Source organism: Desmodus rotundus, chromosome 8 (genome assembly GCF_022682495.2).
Source record: "Desmodus rotundus isolate HL8 chromosome 8, HLdesRot8A.1, whole genome shotgun sequence".
NCBI classification, from domain to species: domain Eukaryota; kingdom Metazoa; phylum Chordata; class Mammalia; order Chiroptera; family Phyllostomidae; genus Desmodus; species Desmodus rotundus.
Window position 1 is genome coordinate 115193401 of NC_071394.1, and position 19687 is coordinate 115213087.

Sequence of the window (19687 nt, forward strand, 5' to 3'; positions counted from 1 at the left end):
ATGCATTAGATCCCCAGAACATACTCATCTTATGATTGAAGCTTGTTGCCTTTGACCAGCATCTCTCTGTGTCTTCCAACTCGCAAACCCTGACAACCAAATTTCTGTTCTCTATTCGTATGAGTTCGGCTTTTTTGGATTCCACATATAAGTGAGAAAGTATGCTATTTTTCTTTCTCTAACTTTTTTTTCATTTAGTATAAGCCCTCAAGGGGGAATATATAAATACATCCTGTATAAAAGAATATATATGTATATATATTCTTTACCCATTCATTCATTGATGGACACTTAGGTTGTTTCAATATCTTAGCTATTGTGAATAATGTTGTAATGAAGGTAGAGGTAGAGAGCTCTTTCAATATAGTGGTTTCATTTCCTTTGGCTATATAACCAGAATTGAAATTGCTGGATCATATGGCAGCTCTCTTTTTACTTTTTTTGAGGACACTCTGTACTGGTTTCCACAGTGGTGGTACCCATTTACGTCCCCCTCCCCCCCAACAGTGCACAGGGTTGCCTTCTTTCCACATTCTCACTATCACTTGATATTTCTTGTCTCTTTGATATGGCCCTTCTAACAGGAATGAGGTGATATCTCACTGTAGTTTTGATTTTTATTTCCTTGAGACTTAGTGATATTAAGCATCTTTTCAGGTACCTTTGGTCATTTGTATGTCTTCTTTGGAAAAATGTTTATTCAAGTCCTCTTCCCATTTTTAAGTTGGATTATTTGTTCTCTTGCTAATGAGTTGTATGAGTTCCTTTTATATTTTGGATATCAGCTTTTTAGCACATAGATGGTTTGCAAATATTTTCTCTTTTATCAAAGGTTGCCTTTTCATTCCATCGATTGCTACTTTTTCTGAAGGGTGTTGGGCAGTGCACCGCAGTGTCCACTCTGGGTTCCTAACAAGAAACATGTGATAATTATATATGACATACATCATGTTATTTTATTACTTTCTTCTAGACACTATGCTCCTGGTGGGTAAGAGCAATGTCTGTCTTCACTGGCACAAAGAAGTACTCAACAAATGTCTTACATTTGTTGTAAGACAATTAAATAGAATTGCTCATAAAAAATGCTCTCTAAAAATCAAGTTCTTCCCTCTATTTAAGGACTCAAGAAGACTATTCTTAGACATGCAGAAATGACTGATATTTTCTTACTGTAGTTTCAATTTTTCTTCATAATTTAAATAAAACACAAAATATAGTGAGCAAATCAGTACTCAATTTTCCCTTATTTGGATCTATAATGTTAAAAGATAAACTATGAATGTTTCCAAACAATTTATTATCACACTTTGATTTAATCTCATTTGTAATATTGTTTACTAAGATCTTTGTCTTCTGAATTAATAGGTAGATATATGAATGAATAGTAATGTGATATAGTAATATGTTAGTTGTAGAATCTAGGAAATTCTCTTATAGGTGATAATACTCATATCTTATTCTTTCATCTTCTGCACACTTGGCAATTTTTATAATAGAATTTTGGGGAGAACAAGGATCTTATTTTCATTAAGTTGGTTATGTTTTTACAAAAATATTGAAGTAGGATAGTCCTTAAGTGAAATCACAGACAGAGTACTAGTGTGAGCAAAGCATTTTGATTTTTAGAGGGCTGTAACATTAGTTAAGGAAATCTCCAGCTGAATAAACAAATAACCTGAGTTTTTATTAGTTATTCTTTTGGGGGGTAGTTGGTGAAGGGCATTTTATAACAGTGACAGGTATATTATGGAAGGAGACAGACAAAGAAGATATTTCTTGTTGAGGATGAGACTCCGTGTACTGAATAAAGATTTATAAACAGGTTTAAAGTTAATAGGCTGTGACTTACTCATTTGACAGGTGAGGAAACTGAGATCAGATATTGGAAGTTCAAAATTGCTCAAGTAGTAGTGTCAGAGTAAATTTTCTTCCAGAAATACTTCTTCCTCTTATCTCTGCCCCCACCAACACACACACACAAAGGAATCATAATGCCACAAACTCATACGTTTCTTGATTTGAGGACATAGCAAATATTTATGGGGTGCCATGTGAGGTTTCCCTGATTGAATATGTCTCTCCACTGACCAATCATAATTACATAAGTTATTTAAAATTTTCTGAGAATACAAGCCTTATAAAGATGTTTATTGAGTTGGTTAGTGAGTGATTATGCAAATTATTAGGTGAATAATCGGTTATTTATTAAGCCATTATTACTCCGGGCCCAATTGGTTACCAGATTAACTAACGAGTCATGTAGAAGTAAGGAAATGGGTTCCAGGACAGGTAAGTTTTGACGAGGAAGAGAGGAGAGTAGGATTTGCTGGAAGCTTGGAGTGGTGCCTGGATTGAGACAGCCAGTGGAAGGCTTTGAGAAGTATAGGTGGGCCAAAGACAAAGAAATGGAAAAGGGCTTCATCTATTCATTGCCCAGAATTTTCACTGTATCTCAGAATACACTATCACTTTAGGAATGCACAGGGTGATGGTTGTATCTTTTGGGAACCTGTGATGGGGGAATGCCTGAGTTTCTCAGAGCAGAGTTTGCCATAGAGGTCAAGTCTAGAGCTGGTTGCTTTCCTTCACTTATTGTACTCTAACAGTCAGTGGTCTGTTCAGTTTTTTTTGTTTTTGTTTTTGCCATTGCCTTCGATGAGTGGTCTTCAAATTTGTTTTCAGCTGTGAAGTCCTTTCTTTCAATGGCATTTTGCTTGTAAATTCTGAATGTGAAAGATACTGGGTTGGCCCTAAAGTCCGTATGGTTTCTTCTGTAAAATAAGACACACTTTTCACTTTCACCAATAACCTTATTGATTTGGATATTTTGAGTATGTTGGCTATCTCCTGCTACTGGCTTCTAGGGGTGCTGCTAAACATCTTCCAGTGCATAAGACAGCCCCACAGCAAAGATTTATTTGGCCAAAATGTCAATAGTACCAAGGAACTTTGCAAACCACTTTTGACACGTGTGATCAGTCACAGCACCTTCTCCATATACCACAGAAATCTTTTAAATTTTTTTTGCATTTCAGTTGCATCTGTACCTTTCTTGAAATAATAATGCTTAATATGCCTAAAATGTTATGTAGTTTTCTCTCACCTTCATTATTAAAATGACTGCATAAAAATTCACCAATTTTGATGTTTTTTTAATGCATGCAGATATGACAGTTGTCACAATACAATCTAACAAAAGTGTTTCAGTTGAAGTTATAGACAACTAAGCACTGCTAGAGCCATCGTACAAAAACAAAAATCAAAAACCAAATGAACTTTTTGACCAACCCAAAACAATTGGGGTTGTTCTTTGGGGAGTAGGACAAGATGGGGCTGAAGGACCCAGACACAACTCCTTTGCCCATTCTTGAAGAACTCTGAAGAAGGTAGGGACTCCAAGGGGAATGGTTAGAAGAGCACTGTCTTAGGAGAATAAAAAATACACTATGATCATCTGAGTCCAGTACAGAAGTACCTACAACATTACTTAAGTCCTTGGGTTATCTCTAAGTGACATGTTATCTTTTGGGGTTCGACTCTATCCTCTCAGAATAGATGAGATGTAACCTTAAGCTTGAATTTTTTTTTCTTAAGCTTGAGTTTGTTTTTTCCTACTAAAACAATGAGCCACACTGATATTGAAAAAAATATATATTCAAGTAGTATCCACTCTGCTCTGTTGATAGAATAATTGTTTCCTAGACTCAGAGGAAAAATAGTGTCTTTTCCACCCCTCTCAGATTACTTGCCTCAGAACTTCATTTCTGTCTTTTAAGAGGTAGTTGTTATTGTTATTATTTTTATTTATAAGTACACTTGGAATTTTCAAACCATGTGATGTCACATTAGTGCCTTCCTCAACCCTGTTTCCTTACAAATCTCAATCTATCCCTCTTTGAAAATACATTAGTAGATATCCTACTTCATTTGGCCATGCGTGAGTAGCGGATATCCCATCTCTCTTTTCTTACACTTCAACTCCTACCTCCAATTTTAGGAAATCATATGGGATTACAAGATGAAATATTGACTATAACACTTAACCTTAATATTGATTCTTCAAAAATCACTTGTTCAAAGAGATGGAAAGTTATTTCTTTTATTTTCATTGTTTTTGTTACTGAGAGATTCTTGAAGGGGTGAATCGATTGCTGCTTTTATTTATTTATTTGTTTATCATTTTTATTGTTGTTCAAATACAGTTGTCTCCATTTGCCCACCACGACTTTTCCCCTGCCCCGCCCAGCCCCATCTTCCCCTAATCCTACCCCAATTTGGCTTTGTCCATGGGTCCTTGGTACATGTTCCTTGATGAATTTTATTTTTATTGTTGAATTATTGGTGAAGTATCTGCTACATGCTTTCTATTGCCAAATCGTTCACTTTACTCCAGCGAGCTGCACCGAATCCTTTATGTGGGACTCTTCTAGATTAGCTGAGTGTCCTCACATCACGCTAGTGAACTCTTCCTAGAAAGAGAGGAGAGGAGAAGGGAGAAGAAGAGAGGAGGGGAAAGAGAATGAGCTGGAAATCAGTTCCAAGTTTCACATACACCAAGGGAAGCCAATATTATAAAAATTTCTTCTACCCTGTAGAGTTAACAGTGTCAGTTCAGAAAGATTTTTAAGATTTTATTAATCTCTACAGTAAGAATTGTTTTATTGGTAGTAAATCCATTTCAAGAGTTTGTATCAGAAAAATGTTACCACTAATTGAAATACAGTTGGAAGAAGAAGCAATTTAATGAGCAGTTACACAGTATGCTCAGAGAAAGTATTGAAGAATGAAAAGTCATAGTTCTGTAAGATGGAAAACCTAATAGTGCTTGAAGTATTGGATTGAAAAGCAGGACAGGAGGCCTTAAGTTGTGTGAGCCCTATTATTAGTACTGTGCTAACCACAGAATATGCAACATGATGTGGAACTATATTTGACATGTAAATATTTGACACATTTAACTTTCATTTTATATTGTGGACTTGCACTGTTTGTGTGATGCCTAATATCCAAATACCTTGTAGTTCACAAATAAAAATAATAAACCCCTTAATTCACTTTAGGAAATTATCAAATTCTATTATGTGCAGTTATAGTTGAAACGAAAGCCAAGGGTCTTACCACTCTCTCACTGAAGAGTGGATCCATGAATGAAATAGGACAATATGACTTTCTCTTCACTATTTATTTTCACCAGAGTGACATAAAACCAGAATAAAACACTTGGACCTGATTCATTTCAGTGGCAGCCCGGACGTGACTTCAGTGGTGCTTTCAATATATGTCTTGGAGTCCTTTGACATTCCTCCCTTCAAAAGGCGGGACCTCATTCCTTTCTCCTTGGATGTGGACTGACTCAGGGCTTCCCTTCTAATGAATACAGTGTGTAGGCGGATGTGTAATGTAACTCTGAAAGCTAGGTCATAGAAAGGTTAAAGTTTTCACTTGGTCACGTTCCCAGTGTGTATGTGTGTCTCTGTGTGTTTCTTTCTACCTTTCTTCTTCCCTCCCTCCCTCCCTTCCTACCTTCATTTCTCTTTCCTTTTACAAGGGGGAATCAGCCACCATGGTGTGCAGACATTCAAACAGACCTGGAAGAATACCACATGAAGAATAACTGAAAATCCTGCTAAAAGCTTTCATAGACTTGATGGTCGTAGTGGACCACCTTGGAAGTGAATCCTCCAGCCCAGTTAACTTCAGATGTCTATAGCTGTAACCAGCATGTTGAAGGCAACCTCATGAGAAACCCTGAGCCAGAAATACTCAGCTAAGGTGCTTCCCAATTATTAACCGCTGACACTGTAACAGAACCATGACAATGTTTGTTATCATTTTAAGCTATGACATTTGGGGGTAATCTGTTAAATGGTAATAAATAACTAATAAAGTTGGACTAACCCATGCTACCAATTCTTTCTAAAGTTTCTTTGCTTCTTTTCACTTTTTCAGTCTTCTTCAGTCTTCTCTATAATTCTATAAGTCTCTCCCAACTTCATTCTGATAAACTCAGTTTCAATTGCTTGTTATTAAAGAAGACAACTTTAAAACAGTAGAAGTTATGAACTTAAACCAAAGTAAGAAAAATAATTTTTTAATTTGAGATACTTTAGTTCAACACATTAGTGTATTGTAGATTTTATATTTTAAAACCAGAGTTTTATGTACCTATGAATTTTACAGGTACTCAGCTGGAAGTTTGTACTTTGTCTACTTGGCATTGTGCAAGTCAAGTGTGACTCACCATTGATATATATATATGTCTCTTCATGGATATTCTAAGGTTATGTGGCAGTTCTTTATCATGTATGTTTTTATAATGAATTAGGTGACCTTCAGCTATAAAGAATGTAAGTGTAAGCTTATAAAATGAAATTAAGTGCTTTTTAACCAAAATATATTCATTATAGATTTAATTATCAAATAATTATGTTATTTGATAATGTAATTTATCCACACAAGTGGTTATTTCAGACAAACTTTGAATATCCTGAACTTTAGCATTTACCCTATGATTCTGTGATAATCTTTTTTATTCTTCATCTATTTCTACAAACTGATGGACAATTCAAGGACAAAAAGGAATCAACATAAAATGAAAATGCATACCCATTATTTTAAAGTCAAACAATTTTGTTTAGTATGTTTAAAACAGCAATGTGAGCTGTGCTTTTATACCAAACTCAAGGAAACTTTGATCATTATTTTTTTGTGGTCATTATTTTGTAAACATTGTTTATTGCATTATTCTCTTGCCTTCCTCCTTCTGTGCCTCTTCCTCCTCCTCCTCCTCCTCCTCTCCTCTCTGTCTAAGAAATCATTCCACAGGTCCCACACTGCTCATTTTTTTTTGTATTATTCCCTCTCGATTCTTTAAATGGCATGTATTGAATATTGGTCTCTCTTTGAGCTCAGTAACTTTTTTCTGTTGTTTATCTTCGCTTAAAGCTATCAAGTAAATTTTTAAGAACTTTCAGTTCTACAATTCCCATTTGCTTCATTTCTATTCTGAGATACTCATCTTCTCACTAATCATGACTATATTGTCCTTTAAAATACGACCATATGATCTCACCTATAAGTAGAACCTAATCAGCCAAACAAACAAATGAGCAAAACAGAACCAGAAACTTAGAAATAAAAAGCAACTTGAGAGTGACTAGAGGGGGGAGGAGGGGCTAACAGGGGAAAGAAGAGGAAGAGGCAAAGGAACACCAACAGAGGACTCATGGGCATGGATGAAGGGGGGGATTGACTGTGGGAGTTGGGGTGACGGGGCAGGGGAGAGCAATGGGGAAAAAGGTGGGAATACGTAACTGAACAACAATAAATAAATAAATAAATAAATATTTTTAAAAGCTGCTTTAAAGTCTCTGTCAGCTATATCTAGCATCTGGATATTTGGTATTGATTTTCACAGACTGCTTTTTCTCTCAAATATGGTTCACATTTTTCCATTTTCTTGCTTTTAGTAACTTTTGCTAAGTGCTTGACATTATGGATCATAAATTATAGGAAATCTGAATTACATTGTCTTCCTTAAACAATGCTGATTTTTTTGTGGCTGACAGATAAATTATTGGTGGATATTTTTGTTCTTCTTGGGCTTATATTTATGCTTTTTAAAAAACCTCATTTAGATAAATTCAAATGCCATAAAAGTCACCCTTAAAGTGCACACTGTTGTGGTTGTTAATGTTCACAGAGCTTTGCAACTATCACCATAATTTAATTCAAGAATATTAGAGCTTTATTTAGACTTACTTTAAATTTATGCTAAGACATGTCCTTCACTAAAGCATGGTTCTTATGCTTAGGATATTTCCCTAAAGTCTCAGCTGAGTGATGGATGAAGTCTCTTACTTCGGCTGGGCCTCCGATTAATTCCAGAACTGTATGCCCTCTAGTCTTACCATTTAGCTCTCAGCCCTGGAAAAGCAGTCTTCGCTACTCCTTGTGAAGTCTCACTCTGCACATATGTGGCCCAGCCCTTGGCCAACAGTTCATCCCACATGGGCTTCTGGGACCCCCATCAACAGAGCTTCCTTTCTAAGGCAACATGTCATGTAAATTCCAGATTCCTCAGCAGCTTGGATCCCCAATCTCTTTCTCTTCAGATCAGTGAGACCACCAACCCTGTTAGCTCCTCTTCCTGCCATTAGGGAAGCTGAGGTGAATTGCTGGCTACGAGGCTCATCTCTAATATATATGTATTCTTTCAAGAATGACCCTCTTGTCCAGTCTATTGTTTATTTTATGAAAACAATGACTTCATATATTTTCCAACTTTATAGTTCTTTTTCTGGTGAGAGGGCATGTCTGGTACCAGTTACTTCGCCATGGTTAATAGTTAAAGTTGCTTTCAAATGGATATTTTAAACCAGTTTGCTATAAAATTTCTGGACTTTCTTTTTATTTTTTTGTTCCCAATAAACATTTATTAAATAAAATTAGGCTTATTCCAGATCATGACATTAGAGTGTTAAAAGAAGAATTAAAGCCCTGGACAAGTAGCTCAGTTGATTAGAGCATTATCTCCATATGCCAGCGTTGCAGGTTCAATACCTGGTCAGTGCACATACAAGAATCAACCAATGAATGCAGAAATAAATGGAACAACAAATCTCTCTCTCTCTCTCTCTCTCTCAAAATAAATAGCTAAATAAGCATTAAAGCTCATATAGTTCAATCCTCCATCTGATCATAAGGCTTCCCACTAAATACCAGCATGTACATGTTAATAGGAAAATACAGATAGCTTGTTAGGATGCTTCAAGTAACCCTCCAAAGAAACACACAGAAAACCTAATAACCCCTAGTACATATACACCTGCCATATATACATGATTAAAATAGAGAACTTGAAAATTTTTAATAAAATGGATTGAATCTACCTAAAAAATTGATTAACCTGTAAGTTGTTTCACAATTTAATTAATGTCAATATTTTGTGTTTATAGACATACAAAGATATAGTTATGTCATGAAAACCCTATATATTTATATTTGTATGCTATAGTAAGTATTATATTTTAAAATATTATCTTTCTATAGAGAAAAAAACTCAATTAATTTGATAGTTCAAAAATTACCTCCACGAATTATGGAGTCTACAAATTATGCCTAATTCAGGTAGAGATCTTTGTTCCTAAGGACAGAGTTCAACTTACCAAACCTATTTCCACCAGGACCTTTACTCTCAGTGGAAGAAAGCTCAATAAATGATTTTACCATTAATCTTTCTGTATTTCTAAAATATAGTACAATATACTAAAAATTTAAACCTATACTAAAAGACAGAATGTTGTATCTCGGATATTTTAACGATAAAATTTAAGTCAGAAACAGGTTTCAAAAGTATTTACGATCTGTTTTACAAATTGTAGCTAAGAGCTTTGCACAATTCATCTTCCAGATGTAGACACACTAATGAATTTAAGTGTATTAATTTTCCTGTAGCGTCTACAATTAATTATTGCCTTGGTTTGGCAGTGAAATGTTAAAAGGGGTTCAAAGTCCAAGTGAAATGATTTTTAAGTGCATTGGGAACGATGAGTTATATCCATTTTAACAATGCCAAGTTCTTTTAAAAGCTCCGAGCTGTCAATGTTAAAGTTTTTAAATCAGAATTTTCTTTGATAAATGCCTCCCTGAAACACAGAGAAGTCTAGGATAGGCATTTAACAAACAAGGAAATACATTAGGATAATAAACTTATGAAAAGTGTGATGTTTTAGCATCCTCATTTATAACCAGGGAAATGAAAAATAAAATTAAAATGAAGTATCATTTTCTGTCCAAGAAATTTGTTAAATTTTTTAAAGTTTGATGATACCAATATTGGCAAACACATGAAGCAACGGAAGACTCTCATGCACTTAATCTGGAGCATAAATTGGTATGGTCACTTTGGAAAATGATTGGGCATTTTTTTTTTGTAAATTTGACTAAATACATACCCTACAACCTTGTAAATCCACTTAAAGTTCATACTCTCGGGAAAGTGGTGGATATTAACATCGGGATACATAATGCAGTAACAGATACAACAACATTATTTATGAGAGGCAAAATGTAGGTACTATTCCTTTTCCATCCATGGCATATGCATAAAGAAATTGTGTTATATTACTATATTGGAATATTGTACTACAAAACAACAGAAATAATCAACTGTACTCAAAATGGCATAGGAAAGGCTCACAAATATAATAATGCACGAAAGAAATCAGACTTAAAATAATATATATTGTATATTTACAATCATATAAAATACAAATGAATTCAATTAAACTACATTGTTTAAGGATGCAGGCACAACTGGAACAACTATAGATAAATTTTTTAAAAATGAGTATTGCAGAAGTTAGGAGAGTGATTAACGCCAAGGGGAAGGGCAACGACTGCCATTGGAGAATGGAATGCTGAGGCTTCTGGGTTGCTGGCTGTGTATTATTTCTTGACCAAAATGATATTTACAGTAGTGTTTGCTTTATAATGATTCATTATACTCTATATTTATGTTTTGTGTCATATTCTTAAAATAGGCTATATTTTATAATAAAAATGTCTTTAAATATGTCCAGAAGATTCTATACAAATGACTAGGAACAGGAAAAAAGAAAGGAATAGATAAAAGAGCATTGAAATGTATTATAATTCTTTGTCTGTAAGTAGAATAAAACAATTCAAAATGATTGAAATGATAATTGGTATTATCTTTTAAAAAAAGGATGGCTCCAGGTTAGATTAATATAAGGGCCAAACACTATCATCACGGTTTCTTTCATCTTTTCACTGCATTTTTCATATTATACTATGTGGTTGTTATAGGATGGTGGTCACAAAGGCAGAACAAACACTGCATCACATTTTTTTATTAGTTAGGGGAGCCTTTTTCCACGTGTCTCTTTCATCCCCCTTCACACACATACAGATATTTCCTCTTGACTCATTGACTGAAATTGCATCCTAGCCTCAGGTCTCTCATTCAGGAACTAGGCCACCATCGTTGACTTAAACCAGTTACATTTTTCCCTCTCACCTCCTCTGAAATGAAGTTGCGGGAGAGAATGTGGATAACTGAAATTGAGGTTCTGTTAAATAGAAGGAAGAAGTTGAAATGTTGTCTGCTACAAATTTAAGAATATGGAAAATTTCCCTGAGAATCATAAGACTTGAGATTACTCTGAAGGGTGCTAATCAACATTACTGAAAAGAGCCCATATTCAAGGTTTTTCTGATGTACTTTTGAAAACTTAAATTACCAGCAGGTAAATATCATACTACCCAAAGAGAAAACACAATCAGGTTATATAAGAATCCAAATATTACAAAAGAAGGAGGGACCACTACAGAATTTCTAGGGGAAATATTGCTTATTTCTAATCCTATCCCTGGTTATGCTATTGTTTACAAAGAGGGACAAGAAAAAGAAAAAGACTGTGAGACAAGCATAGACTAATAAATGTAACCACCCCACGAACCTTGGTGAAACAAAATGCCTGAAGAAGATGTTCCTGGTTTTCTAGTCAAGAAAGGGCAACTTAAGTTGAAAAATTCAAAAACTGGGAAAGAGTTGTATTCAAAATAGCACTGAGTAGTGAAATATAAAATTTAGACTCTGTACTATATGGTAAAAGAAGTGGCTCCATAAATATTAATTATTTTAATAATTGTCTTTAATATTGCTTTTAAAATAAATTTTATTTTTAAGAAAGTTTTAGTGTTACAAAAAATTATAATGATAGTACAGAGAGTCCCCATAGACACAGCACCCATTACTCCCTATTGTTAAAATCTTAGTTTAGTATGGTATGTTTGTTACAATTAGTGATCCAATATTGATGCATTATCATGAACTGGAGTCCATGATTCATTCAGATTTCCTTAGTTTTTAACCTAATGTCCTTTTGCTGTTCCAGGATGCCATCCAAGACATCACAATGCATTTAGTTGGTATTTTCTTCGGTCCCTCTTGGCTGTGACAGTTATTCATACTTCCCTTGTTTTTGATAGCTTTGACAGTTTTAAGGAGTGCTGCTTAGGTATTTTGTAGAATGCTGCTCAGCTGGAATGTGATATTTGATTAGACTGGGGCTATGAGCTTTGGGGAGGAAAACCACAGGGGTAAAGTGCCGCTCTAATCACTTCATATCAAGGGTATGTACTATTGTTGGGGGAGGTGATCTAGGACGAGATGTCCAGGTTGATCCATCAGAGGCTCCTCACCACATCCCCTGTCCTGGGAATGTGTGCCTATAGCAGGAACCGTTTCAAGGATGTAGCCTTGATGGGTAAGGTGCTATTGAGTCTATCTGGACTGTATACATGAGTAACCCAGGTAAGGCCTGTATATAAACTCTAAGATTCTGGTGGGTCAATGCAGGGTTCTACTCACCTTGTAGCCACCCCAGACAAGCCTTATCTACAAATTCCCTTGCTTATTAAAACTGCCATCAATCAATCTCAGTGGTCTGTCTCTTCCTCCTGCCTTTTCTTGCCCTCTGGGTATGGGGGCCAGTTTGCAAACCAACAACTATCAATGTGACTTATGACTGTGGATGTTCACTTTGATGACTTTGCTGGGGTTCTCCACAGTACAGTTACTGTTTTTTTTAACCCCTTTCCATACTGCACTCTTTGAAAGTCACTACGAATAGCCTACCCTTTAGAGCGGGTACTTATGCTCCTCCTTCTTGAGGACAGAGTATCTACAGAAGTTATTTAGAAATCTTCTACATGGGATATTTGTCTCTTCTTTCACTGATTTATTAATCTAATCATTTATTTATATTCATATGGTTATATTGTTTTGCATATTTATTTTTATTGTAACCCAATAATTATTTATTTATTGTTCCAATTGCTCTAGCTTTGACCACTGGGAGCTCTTTTCGCTGGTTTCTGTGTCCCTCTGACATAACCTAATGTTATCACACTTCCTTCCTTTCGGGCATGAGAGGATACTCCAGGTTCATCTTTTATATTTTCTGCCCCAGTTTTTTAGCACTTAGTACCAGGAAATATACGTAGCTTTTAAAAAGTCTGTGCTTCTTTTAGAGAATGGAAAAGTTCCCCTCTTTGCCTTGTCAGAAAGTTCCACACTAACATTGTGACTTAATAACCAGAACAATATTAGCTTTCTTTGCTTTTTCATAGTTTTGATAATATACTTTTATTTGAACAGTAATTATTTATGCATTTATCTCTATGCATTCTGTTGTAAGAGATCTCCAATACAGATCGAAACAGATAAACATGTGATATATATAAAACAAATAATAAAATCTCCAAAATTCTACATATCCTCATTGTTCTTTAAGTTAAAAAAATACTGAATTTCAAGGATTATTTTACATTTTAAGGCTTTTTGTTAAACATCAGGATTTGAAATTAGTGTTACCCTTTACAGTCACTTAAAAATGAATATATACAAAAATGATCAGGCTTCATTTAATAAATGGACTTTATTATTTATCAATTACTGGATGAAAAAAGTATTCCCAAATCTAGAAATTTAAAACAAACCAAAAGATTTATCATTCCCCATCATTTCTGAGGGCCAAAACCCCAGGGTAGCCAGGCAGTTCTGGCTCAGGTGGCAGCCAAAGCCGTGGTCATCTTGAGAAGTCCAGGGCTGGAGACTCTACTTCGAAGTTTACTCAGGTGGTTGTAGGCAGGCTTCCGTGCCTAGCTGTCTATTGACCAGAGGCCTCAGTTGCTCACCACATGGGTCTCTCCAGAGGGCAGCTGGTGCCAAACCAGCTTACTTCTACCACAAAGAGAAAGAAAGAGAGCCCAAGACAGAAACCGCAGTGTTTTATAACCTAGTCATGGAAGTGACATATGGCATGCCAACCACCCCACTATCTAATTTTAGACCATTTTCATCACCCAAAATAAGCAACTATAAAAGTTTTTGCTCAGTGAAAGGAACTGTAAAAGAATGAAAATACAAACCGTAGCCTGGAAGAAAATATTTGCAAAAGATATCTGATATTAAAATATACAAAGAACTCTTAAAACTGAATAACAAGAAAACAAACAACTTAATTTAAAAATGGTGGAAAGATCTGAACAGCATCTCATCTAAAGAGATTACAGATGGCAAATAAGCATGTGTCATAGTGATGCTCAACATCACATGTAATCAGGGAACTGCATATTAAAACAACAATAAGATAACCCCCCCCCCATCAGAATGGCCAAAATCAGGTGCACTGACAACATCAATTGCTGGTGAAGATACAGAGCAACAGGAACTCTCATTCATTGCTAGTGTGAATGCAAAATGACACAGCCACTTCAGAAGACAGTTTGGTGGTTTCTTACAAAACTAAACATACTCATCATATGATCCAGCAATTGTACTTCTTGGAATTTACCCAAAGAAGTTATAAACTTATGTCCATGCAAAAACCTGCACACAGATGTTTATAGCAGCCTTCATAATGCCAAAAATTGGAAGTAACCAAATGTCCTTCAGTAGGTGAATGGAGAAATAAACTGTAGTTCATCCAGACAATGGAATTATTCAGTGCTACAAGGAAATGAACTTTCAAACCATGAAAACACATGGAGGAAAAGTAAATGCATCTTCCTACATTAAAGAAGCCAATCTGAAAGGCTACAGACTATGTGATTCCAAGCATATGATATCTTGGAAAAGGCAAAACTGTGGAGATAATGAAAGATCAGAGGTTTCTCAAGGTTAAAAGGGGTGGGAAGGACCACAAAAGATTTTTAGGGTTTTAAAATTATCCTGTGTGATACCAGTATGGTGGATACAGATCATTATACATTTGCCCAGTACTATAAATTGTACAACACTAAGAGTGAACCCCACTGTAACATATGGGCTTTGCATGACAATGATGTGCCAATGTAGGTTTGTCAATTTTAACTAATGTACGACTCTGGTGAGGGCCTTCAATAGTAGGAGAGGCTTTGCGTATGTGGGGAAAGAGTCTATGGGAAGTCTCCATAACTTTTGCTGAATTTTTCTATGAACCAAAAACTACCCTAAAAAGTAAAGTCTAAGTAAAAGAAAAACCAAAAAAAAAGGAAAAAAAACCCACATACCTATTAGCAATCATTCATCATTCATTCATCCACCAGCCCCCCAAAAACCACAAATTTATTTTCTGTCTCCATGGATTTGCCTCTTCTGGGCCTGTCTTATCAACTGAACCATGTAGTATGAGCCCTTTGTGTCTTCTTGATTTAACTCACAATGTTTTGAAAGTTCATCCACATTGCTGCATGTATTAGTACATTGTTCCTTTTCAGGGCTGAATCCCCGCCAGCAGTGTATGAGAGTTCCAATTTTTCTACATCCTCACCAACACTTACTATTGTCCATCATTTTTGTGCTTTGTTGACATTTTTCATATCTTCTTCAGGAAAAAGTCTACTCAAAACCTTTGACAATTTTTAAATTTGTTTTTTATCTTTTTTTCTTGTTGAGTTGTGTTACTTGTATCTTTGGGATGCAAAACCTTATCAGATATATGACTTGCCAGTATTTTCTCCCATTCTATGGGTTGTCTTTTCAATTTTTGGTAGAGTCCTTTGATTCTCAAAGGTATTAGTTTTGATCAAGTCTAATTTACTGATTTTTCTTTTGTACATATGCCTTTAGTGCCATATTTAGAAAACCATTAACTAATTCAAAGTAAAAAATATGTACTTCTGTGTGTTCTTCAAACCGTTTTAGAGTTTTAGTTCTTACATTAAAATCTGTTATCCATTTTGGGTTAATTGTATATGGTATACGGTAGGATCTGACTTCATTCTTTTGCAAATGAATATCCAGTTGTCCCAGTACCATTTGTTGAAAAACTTGTTCTTCATGGAATGTCTTGGCACTCTTGCCAAAAATAAATTGACCATAAATGTACTGATTTATTTCTGGACTCTGTCTTCTGAACCATGAACTTATATGTCTATCCTTATGCCAGTACGACCTGGACTTGATAATTATAGCTTTGTAGTAAGTTTTGAAATAGAAAAGTGGAAGCTCCCTTAACTTGTTCTTCTTCTTGAAGATTGTGTTGACTATTCTGGGTCCCTTGCCTTTCCATGTTAATTTTAGGATTAGCATGTCCATGTGGGCAAAGAAAAAGCAGATGAGGCCATCTGCACACTAAAAAACTAAACGATATTGAAAATTATTTAGTACCATAGGAAAATGCCTACAATTTGACTGTGGTCCATGAGCACACAATTGTATTGCACTCTCATGTGCACAGGTGTGGATTAAAGGTTAAGTAAGCAATTGTTATTAAGAAGATGGGATTATGCATTGTCTTCCTTTTCCTTCCATAATTTTTAATGTCACTTTATAATAAGGAAAATATGCTTGAAATTTTTGAGAAAATAATTTATTTCTGAACTCCCTAAAGCACCTGGCATATTGCATTGCACATAGTAGGCACTTGGTAAATACTTGGAATGAAAAAATTGAGTTAATTTATGTGGCAGGTAGCTCAAAGTTGCTCTTTCAAAACAACTATTTAATCCAGCTAAATTCAACAAGTAAATTTGTGCATGCCATTTCCATGAGTCAATTGTATTAGAAATATAGTACATCCTTCATAATACTTATTTTTCTCTATCAAATAATACTTATTTGTCTCCATAGACTCACATTTTCCCCATCATTGTTACTAATCCCTGGACAACTGAGACTTTAAGAAATAATTTGAAATATCAGGAAAGAAATTTTTTCAAGTGGGCAGGGTGAACTAGAGCTTATGATTTTTTTCAAAAAATTCTATTCTTTGGGAGATTAGTAACTCAGCTCCTCCTGAGATATCAAAATCTAAGATTGTGATCAGTGATCAAACCTTGACAACCTATTACAGTATTCTTGGAAAGCTTTCCTTGGAAAATAATATGACACTAATTGACGTCCTAAAGAATTGTATCAACAGGGGGACACAGTAATTGTGAGATACTTGCAGGTAGTGAGTTGATTTTACCAACGTTAATGAAAGCCAGTGAGGGTTAGTGGGGGACTGAGAGGCAAGTGGAAAACAGCCTATTTGTATGGAATTCTAGTAATACCACAACCCACTCCACTTTTACTTCCATGATTGATGATGCCACTGAAAGCACTCCATGGGATGACTGCACTTTCTTGAATCTGAAACTGTAGACTATTCATTATGCTATATATCTTGTACCATGACCTGATGTTGATGTACACTGTGTTAAATGAATCATGTTTATCACACTCTGTTTTCGCACAGGATGTAGTGTGTATCTTATCTTACGGTCATGGTCCAAGTGGGAAATGGAGCCAGTGAGGTCCAGGAATAGACTTGGATTAGAAGGCAGATTAGGGATCTTTGGGGAGGAAACTTGAGCTGGAATCTCTAGCTGGAACAATGCAGAGCATTCCACATACTGATGAAAACCAACAGCAGGCTCCTGCCATCTGCATGGTGGCAAAATGACAACATCTGCACAACCAGATCCTCCCAGCTTCAGATTATCATCAGAAGAAGGTTCTGATGAATGGCCACACCATTTCCCCAAGTGTTGAACCCGTGGGTATATAATCATAGCCACACATTCTAACCAAAGTAAAAGTAAAGTATATATACAGATATTTGAAATGAAATTACAGATGAAAACTAAGGAGAGGAAACCATCCTATGCATATTTCTAAACTAGTGCTTTACTTTAAAAGAAAGCAAAAATGATTAGACTTATGCGTGGGGTTTAACCACATACAATTATATCATAGCTTTCGCTTTCTGCCTTGCCTTGCTAATATTTCCAACATTTCAGGGCATATGACAATCAGCCAGGATGTGTCCTTGGACAGTGGCGGAGCCTTGCCAGACCACTGCCATCCCGGTGAACAGTGGTATGGAGCCTCACCTAAGGGAGAGGAAGTTACCTGCAGACACAGCACAGGAGGCAGCCAGGAGAAGGAAACAATTCCAATGATTACTGATGTGTTGTACAAAATAAAGTGGATACATGAAACTACTATATCTTTTTTCAAGCCATTGGTTCCAAATGTGTATGTGAAATCTCTCTTCCTTACCAGGGAGAAGACCACTTAACAGATTTCATAACTTCTGGGTCACTTTCAGTTATTCACTTACATGTATTAAAAGTCCACCAAGTTTAAATTTCCAGTTTTATTTCCACTTGAGAGCTCTCTCCCTGATGACAGGCCAGTCTTAAGTATAAGGAGCTATAAAGGGTAGATGGCATGCCTGGCCTGTGCTTGTTTCTCTTACCAAAGCAGCACCTAGGATTCTAGGAGAACTAATGTTTGGTTTTGGGGATATCGTTTCTCCTTCTTTTCCCAAGGCAGAAATCCCTTTTCCTTTGGTCTTAGGGGCTGGGAGGGGCAGAAAGGGGAGGAAGAAATGCTCAGTATTTAGCTGCCCTGTGTGGGTTGTCACAACTCCTCTGGCTAAGATGGGCTGATCATTTATACATTTTCATTCCAGGCAAGCAAAATGCTGGCTCTCACAGGCAACAATGTTACAAGGACACTGTCAGGTTGGCCTATAGCTTACCTCCCCATCATGACTTCAGCTTGTCCCAGCCTCCTCAATGCCCTCACCACCTGACCCATAGGGCATCCTGTAGTCACTTGCTGCTGAGCCTCCCTTTCCCAGTGTTAACCCCTCTTGGGTGGGATTTCAGACACTAGTTCATGCCAGTGGTTCCAAATGGGAAACTCACATATCGAAAGACGAAGTCAGTGCTCAACTCAGATACTCTCAAAGCCCTTTTACTACTTTTGTGTGACACCTCACCTCCTCCAAATTTCTGATTCCATTGCTTTAGAGAGCTAGCTAGCAACCTTGACTTTCCTTTGAGGGACTGCCTTCAAGCCACTGGAGCCTACTGAGGTACCAAGAAGTTTATTTCCCATGGGAGGTTGTTAACTGTCCAGAAAATACACTGTCCAGAAAAGGAAAATGAATGCCTAGCTTTCTTAACTCAGTCCGAGACCATTTAGAGGCTTCACTTAAACTCCCAAGCTCCCCTGCAGAGTCAGGCCAAGCCCTACTTGCCGTGGGACTTCTGGACCCTTGTGTGGCTTTCTCCTTTCCCCTATCCTGCTCTCCAATTCCCTTAGTGGTGTCCCCCAGGAGTGCTTTCATAATCAATCACTTGCAGGATTTCTTAACAAGTCCTCACGTAGGCCCCGTTCCTTATAACCTGATCTAAGAAACCTACACTTGACATGGAGTTGGGTAAGAACAGAGCTGTGCCACCATTGGCCCTGTGATTCCCAATCTACCAGAAAATAGGTGTTCAAAGCCAGAATCGATCCCTGGAGATAGCAGTGGAAGCCAAAGAGCCCTCTCATGTTTTCTACCTGGCAAACAATAATCAGTCCCTCCAGCATTTAATAAGACCTGAAGCTCTGGAAAGTAGAGTAGAAAATTGGGTGGTGTAAGGGGACTGAATGGCTAACATTCGTTTGTTTTTTTAGTTTAAGCCAAGTTGTGTCTTAGGATGTTGAAACAAGAAGCCTGGACAACCGTTGGATAATTACAATGGCCTACATTGGCAGGAGGCAGGATACAGGAGACAGTTCCCCTTGTCTCTGATACATAGCATTTATGAATGAAAGTGCTCAGCATCTCAGTGGCTCTCCTTTCGAACTGGCTCATCCATTACTGGGGTAATGATTTTCCGTCTGGGC